This window comes from Oncorhynchus masou, unplaced genomic scaffold, assembly GCF_036934945.1.
Source record: "Oncorhynchus masou masou isolate Uvic2021 unplaced genomic scaffold, UVic_Omas_1.1 unplaced_scaffold_10551, whole genome shotgun sequence".
NCBI classification, from domain to species: domain Eukaryota; kingdom Metazoa; phylum Chordata; class Actinopteri; order Salmoniformes; family Salmonidae; genus Oncorhynchus; species Oncorhynchus masou.
In genome coordinates, this window is record NW_027000259.1 from 1 (window position 1) to 7,969 (window position 7,969).

Consider the following 7,969-nt stretch of genomic DNA (forward strand, 5'->3'; position numbering starts at 1 on the left):
AAAATAGTAAAAAATTAAGAAAAACCCTTGAATGAGTAGGTGGGTCCGAACTTTGGCTGGTACTGTATATGCGTATAAACCTTTTGGGTCGGGGCCCCCTAGTGTCCAGGGACCCTAGCGACCGCTTTTGTCTGGTGCTGGCCCTGACCTTCAAGGTGCTTTGAAATCAGATACAAATTTGATTCCTGGCCATGCGACTTGTGTCTAACGGTCAAATTTGATCTTTTTGCCCTCGTGGTTTTTTTAGACTGCTATTTTACATATATTGTTGCTTGCTAGTTAGTCGGTTGACAAGAACAGGTATTACTTACAGACAAATTATTGAATGTGCTAGAAAGCTACCTAGCTAGCTAGTTGACTGCTGGGGCGAGCCAGAAAGGACTCGTATTGAAAATAGTTTCATTGTCCTTTGAAGCTTTAAGTGTTCTAACACAATAATTTTAAACATTCAAAGTAACTGGGAACATCCATGGTAGGCTTTGTCACCTTAGCTTGAGAGTCAGCATTCCAAAAACAGCAGCACCCACCCGTAGCACACGCTCCAGCAGGTATATTTCACTGGTCACCCCAAAGCCAATTCGTCCTTTGGTCACCTTTCCTTCCAGTTCTCTGATGCCAATGACTAAGGTATTGCAAAAATCACTGAGAAGCTGGAGACTCATATATCCCCTCTTCTTTAAGCACCAGCTGTCAGGGCAACTCACAGATCACAGCTCAGCTGTAAATACCCCATCCCCATACTGTTATATGTTTTGCTCCCCAGTAGCTCTACTTGCACATTCATCTTCTGCACATCACTCCAATGTTTAATTGCTAAATTGTCATTCTTTTGCCACTATGGCCTATTTTGCCTTACCTCATTTGCACACTGTATATACACTTTTTTCTATTGTGTTGACTGTATGTTTGATTATTCCATGTGTAACCTTGTTTGTGTCGCACTGTTTTATTTAGTTTACTTAAACTCACAGTTGTAAATGAGAACTTGTCCTCAACTAGCCTACTCTGGTTGAAAAGGTAAATACATGTATTATTTTTAAGACAGATGTGAGCATTAGCCTGCAGGTGCATGGGCGTTCAGTGAATGATCAAAGGCAAACCCATCATTGATAAGCTGCTCATATCCTGAGATGCTTTGGGAATATGGGCCTAGAACCCCTAAGGCCATCGGCTGCGTTTAGACAGGCAGCCCAATCCTGCTCATTTCGTCACTAATTGGCCTCTTACGACTGGAACCGATTTGAAAAAATATGTTGCATTGGTCTAGACCAAGTGGAAAAAGAGCAGAATTGTGCTGCCTGTCTAAAAGCAGCCATATAATTTGTGTGAATTGGCACCTGCTAATTTCTCAGGTCTGGCTTTTAAATCAACAGGTGCTGTGGCAATCCCGTAGCGCCTGCCCAACTAGATGCTTAAGCGCTGTAACTCAGTGGTTGTGTGCCACGTCATCAACAGTGCTGTGTGTGGTTAGCTGATTGTTAAATACAACCAGGCATTTTGACTTGTAGGCACTGCAATGTAGCCTGTAGAGGAACTTTCCATTGATTTTGAGGCTAGGCCTACACCACACTAAACCCAAACACTGGTTTAACCACCATCCTTGTGATAAATATTAGAAATTCCCAAAAAGTGATTGGTGAAAAGGACCAGTTAGAAATGTCAGTGCCGATTTCTGGTTCCAGTCCGCCAGTGGAGGTATAGGGAAGACACTTGGAAACCATGGGTTTATACCATTCCACTGCAGTTACCACAAGCCCGGTCTTCCCAACTAAGGGGCCAACAACCTCCTGTGCAGTCCACCCATTCCTCAGACCCTTCATAGCAAGCCCAATGTCGCAGAATGCCCTGTAGCTTACATGCTCAATCAGGAACCTTGGGACAGAGTCACATTAGTCCAGGATGTGATGTCTGGCTACGCAAACACCAATACAGACCAAAGACTAAGCTAGGAAACGTCAGTTGGCAGCAACAGGCCCTCACTTTAACAAATGAAGGCAATATTTCAGATTACTCTAGCATGTAGTGCATAATGGTGAAGACAGAAAGTCAGTCAAGTAGCATTAAATCATTTATTTTCAAAGAAATTAACAAGCATCATCTCAGCGTTGTGGTAGTCCCTTCACTGGTTGAGTTGGCCAGAGCAGATGTGGTGCTTATGTCACTTTGTTGTAGGGTCATCCTCCTGTGTGCTGGGACATCAGGACCGGCACCAACCTCAGTGAGTTGGAGCGTGCTGCTGCTTGAGCAAGTCTATTATGGGCCACCACGACAACAGCGCTTCCACTCCTAGAAATTGGATAGTGGACTGGGAACATATCCTTCTTTATGAAACCCACATCAAAAGCAGATATTTGAAAGTGGATACCGGGCACCACACGTGCAGGCTGACATTTATACAGACGGTATTGTCCTGGAGGCAGAACTGAGCGATTTCCACTAGATGTGCCAGATGGAAAGTCAAAAATTGGCCTACATTGTAACAATGTATGCTTTTAATTTAATGTTAGGCATTAGGGTTGGCAGTGAGATTAATGTTAAAAATCATATTTTATTACTTTGTGGCTGTGCCAGCTAGTGAACATTTTGCGGAGCCATCCTTAATAAGTGCTAACCTGCTTGCCATGTGCAGGTTATTTCCTCAAAAATAGCAGTACCATCATCACATACACACTTTCAATAGGTTCCAATCTCATACTGATCCTCCTCTTCACCCAGACCTCTTTCTCTGTGGTAACCTCAAGGTCTCCAAAGGGCTCAGGTGTAGGAATCAACTCCAGCTCTGGAGAACAGACGATTTAGCACAGAGCCTACATGCAATTATCATACATTCAAAACAGTAACGTACTGCATTGCCACTTCCTGGGCGATTTTTTTCTGCCTGATGAAGCCATCATATGTTGCAGAGCTAACGAGACCGTGCTTGTTGTTGGGTCCGACCCTTGGGCCCAAGGGACTAACCTCATTTTGGGATTGGGCGAAATAAGGTCCTGGAATTAAATGTAACAGATTAACACAGCTAGTGTTGGCAGAATTGCTAGCCTATAGGACAGGAAAAGACAGGTGTCCGAAGTGGCACCCGATGACCTATAGCGTGCACTACTTTTGACCAGTGCATCATGGTCTAGGCATCTTGGTTGCCTCCCACACATTTTAAAATCTGGCTTTACACTTCTGTACGTACTAGAATGCGAGTTTGGCATCAAGGCCTGTCACTACCTTAACCGCTTGAATACATACAAAATAGTAGCTAGCAAGATGGAGATCAGTTATTTTTAATGAGTGCATTATGCAAGTGGCTAGTTTGCCTCAACTACCTTACTAAAACCACTGCAAAGGTATTCCCTGCAAAATGTGCTTTCAAATCATGACGTCTGCCTCGTGATTTGTTGGGAGAAGTTGCCAAACGAGTCAGTCATTGAAACCAGACCCTAGTCACTGCTGTTGCCTAGGGTTGGGTTCCCGCACTACCTGTTCAAAGGTAGTGCACTACATAAGGAATAAGATTATGCCATGTCAGAGTCAAATTACCTGTCTTGAAGTCCACACGCGAACGACTGCCAGCAGAGAAGCCAGGTATATCGACATCCACCGTCCGTGGAGATAAAGGTGTACTCTTCTGTTTACTTGGGAGGACCATCATGGGGCCCAAAGTAGCATCCTGGTCCCATACTAAAAGGACAACACATACATTTGCAGTCAATTAGTCTTCCCTCAATTTCCATATTGAGAAGGTCCCGCCCCCTGCAATGTGTTTTCAGAAGGTGGTGATGGAATAGCGGGATTAAGATGTCAAATACACCTTTCTTGGCCTTCATCCCAATACTCCAATTGTCACCAGAGGCTGGGGGTTTGTTGAGGCAGACACGAGGTTCGGTTGGCTACCACCTCGTCTTGGACTGAGGGGACGTTGTGCTGGAGCTTGATCAACCCCCTTCTGTCTACTCAGGCTTGGACAACGCCCACATAGCAAATCATTCTCATCAGCAGACCTCCATCTGAAATATAAGATCGACTCATGGACCAAGAACACACACCACTTCTTTAAAAAGCTATGGTTATTCCAGTGAATAGGTCACAGCCCAGTAACAGTAGCTAAGGAAATGTGACTTATCCCACCTGCCATCAATGAAGGAGCATGCCTTGTTGCTAGGCTCTGCATGGTCCATGACAGGGACTGCCATAAGGTGGCAGGTGATGTACAGCTGTGAAAAACAGGATAAGCAAACAAAGATGCAGAATCACAGTAGCCTACATAATGTCTGTAAATTATGTTACTGTAGAATATTTGAACTACAGTACCCATAATGGCCTCTACAACATTGTTTTTAGTATTTTTATTAAATACCACCTCACCTCTGCCCTGTCCTCCTGGTAGAACCTAAAGGCATCAATGTGGAACCCAGAGCTTGTGGTCCTGGGTCCTATGCATGAAACCAGAGCGGGAACCAGGCAGCTGGGAATCCGACAAGCACCTGGAGGGAGATAATATTAAAATACATATTGGGGCATCTTCCTTAGTAACCAATTAAGAAGTCTCAAAGCCCTCAAATAGCATATTCTATTGTTCTCACAGGCCAGCGGATAATAGTCATTCTAAGTCATTTCCCCCCCCTGCTTACCCATCACCCTCAATGAAGACATATCTGGGGACAGAGTTGCTCTCAGGGTCCAGTGTGGCCACGCAGCTGCTAACAAAGACCCTGAGCCTGGTGTGGTGAGCAACCCTGACAGACGCCTCAATGTTGATGGGATCACCCAGGAAGTAGACTCCAGAACCCCCGCTCATAGAGCCAGTCACCTGGAAAGGAAATGGCAGTAAAGAAAGATCGTACTGCAAGTGATGCGTTTCAAAGTTACGAACACAAGTCGCTATTAAAACTACCACGGCCAGAACATATTGTCAATAGGCGCTCAACTAGTGAGCATCTAATAATGGATTAAGATGATGTTTGGAACAAACTGTATAACGGTGCAGGGCCATGTTTCCGTAGAGACAAACTGTATAACGGTGCAGATACCTGTCCCAAGTGTCCCCAATAACAGTTGTCTGATGTGATTCCTGTGATTATTATTTTGCATGTCAGAGGGGCATTAGTGCTACATAGCCGCAGGCAGATATAAATGTACTGGGTTTGCAATGGAACCCTGACCTGTTCACCCTGCGAAATGGACGTGCTACCTGTCCCAGACCGGCTGTTTTCAGCTCTAGAGACAGCAGGAGCGGTAGAGATACTCTCAATGATCGTCTATGAAAGCCAACTGACATTTACTCCTGAGGTGCTCACCTGTTGTACCCTTGACAACTACTGTGATTATTATTTGACCATGCATGAACATTTGAACATCGTTGCCATGTTGTGTTATAATCTCCACGGCACAGCCAGAAGAAGAGGACTGGCCACCCCTCAGAGCCTTTCTAGGGAGTTTCCTAGCCACCGTGCTTCTACACACATTGCTTGCTGATGTAAGAAGGGCTATATAAATAAATATCTGAACATTCAATTCACGGGTTTTACCAAGCTTCTGGGAGAGCGCCATTGTATCCTTTTGATTTATTATCTGAATGGTCAACAAAATTGTACCTGCTTAAATGCAGCCCGGGATTTATATACCCACTTGTCATAAGCTTCAATGAGAACTGCAGGGTGTCTTCAGCAGACACCGTGGCGGTGAAAGGATCCAGGTCGGCTGAGAGAAGAGCTGTCCAAACTGTACTTCCTGAAACAGAAAGTACAGACCAGTGAATACACCAAATAGGTCGCGCAGGCATTCCTATGACCGTCATACAACAGTATAGCCTAAACTCACCTTTCATAATGACACTCAATTGGGATTACAGCACCAGCCATTCGAATAACGCCATCTGGTGTGGTTCTGGGTGTATATCTGAGGAGGTTTGCGTAGATCAATGAGTCTTCGTTCAGCTGTGGAGTCACAAAGCAGCATTCAAGAGAAGGTTGTTTCAAGAAGTCAACTACTGAATTTATAAAAATATATATTACCATGTACTTGGTTCCACAGTCCGAAAGTGCTGCGAATATTCTGTACTCATCTCCGGCTGCTGAAGCTGTAGCCCTACACGGCTCTTGGTCTTGGTACTGTTCAACTCCAAGTCGCAGGTCATCCACGTCGATTAGATTGCGAGTTTAAACAGATCAGCCTTCACGATTATCTCCATGTAGTCTGAATGGCACGTCACAGCGACAGTTTCTACTGAACTGGCCTTGAAACTGTTTGTTGGAGTGGAGGCTGTTCAAAGCGTGGACGATTGTCAAATTGCGGTGTTCGCCTTTGGAAGTTGTTGCCATGTGTCAGTGCTATAAGTATATGACAAAGCAGGAGAGAGTAAGAAGTTTTCCACAAGTAAAAACCAAACCAGTTGCTTGAACAATAACCTGAGCGTGTTTGCCATCATGAGTCCCATGCCAACAACTAATGTGACTCTGTAGGTTAGAGGACAGGGTGCCTCTGCTATGCTACAATTGATGAAACTGAGGTAGCTTTTAACAACCAACCAGGCTGCACACCTGGGCTGGATTACACCCTTTATTTGGCCTTGCATCTGATTAGTCAAGATCTTTAATTGGCACGCATGTTCAAATCAAATCACATTTTATTTGTCACAAATACATGGTTAGCAGATGTTAATGCGAGTAAGCAAAATGCTTGCGCTTCTGGTTCCGACAGTGCAGTAATATCTAACAAGTAATCTAACAGTTCCCCAACAACCTCAACTAATACACACAAATCTAAAAAGGGGTGAATGAGAAAATGTACATATAAATATAAGGATGAACAACGGCCAAGCGGCATAGGCAAGGTGCAATAGATGGTATAAAATACAGTACATAAATATGATATGAGTATTGTAAGATATGTAAACATTATTAAGTGGCATCGTTTAAAGTGACTAGTGATCCATTTGTTAAAGTGGCCAGTGATTGGTTCTCCATGTAGGCAGCAGCCTCTCTGAGTTAGTGACTGCTGTTTAGCAGTTTGATGGCCTTGAGATAGAATCTGTTCTTCAGTCTCTCGGTCCCAGCTTCGATGCACCTGTACTGACCTCACCTTCTGGATGGTAGCGGTGTGAACAGGCAGTGGCTCGGTGGCTGTTGTCTTTGATGATCTTTTTGCCTACCTGTGACATCGGGTGCTATAGATGCCAAGGTTGGGCAGGTAGTTTCCCCCCCCCGGTGATGCGTTGTGCAGGTGGTAGCACCCTCTGGAGAGCCTTGCGGTTGAGGGCAAGCAGTTGCCGTACCAGGCTGTGATACATCCTGACAGGATGCTCTCGATTGTGGATCTGTAAAAGTTAGTCAGGGTTTTGGGTGACAAGCCACTTTTCTTCAGCCTCCTGAAGTTGAAGAGGTGCTGATGCGCTATTGCCACACCGTCTGTGTGGGTGGACCATTTCAGTTTGTCGTTGATGTGTATGCCGAGGAACTTTCCACTTTCTCCACTGGTGTCCCTTCAATGTAGGTGTTGGGGTGGGGGGGCTCCTTCAGCTGTTTCCTGAAGTCCACGATCATCTCTTTTTTTTGTTGACGTTGAGTGAGAAGCTGTTTCCCTGACACCACACTCCGTGCCCTCACCTCCTCCCTGTAGGCTGTCTCGTCGTTATTGGTAATCAAGCCCACTACTGTTGTGTCGTCTGCAAACTTGATCGTTGAGTTGGAGGCGTGCTATGGCCACGCAGTCGTGGGTGAACAGGAGCTACAGGTGGGGGCTGTGCACGCACCTGTGTGGGGCCCCAGTGTTCAGAGTCAGCGAGGTAGAGGTGTTGTTTCTTACGTTCACCACCTGGGGGAGGCCCGTCAGAAAAATCCATGGTACTATGGTGTTGAATGCTGAGCTGTAGTCAATTAACAGCATTCTTAAATAGGTATCCCTCTTGTCCAGATGGGATAGGGCAGTGTGCAGTGTGATGGCGATTGCATCGTCTGTAGACCTGTTTGGCGGTATGCAAACT

At 45.2% G+C, this 7,969-nt stretch overlaps 1 pseudogene; it reads right to left on the reverse strand.

Moving 5' to 3' along the window:
- Nucleotides 1–486: 486 nt before the first annotated feature.
- Nucleotides 487–7,529, reverse strand: LOC135528918 (zona pellucida sperm-binding protein 3-like; annotated as a pseudogene).
- Between the last annotated feature and the right edge of the window lie 440 nt (nt 7,530–7,969).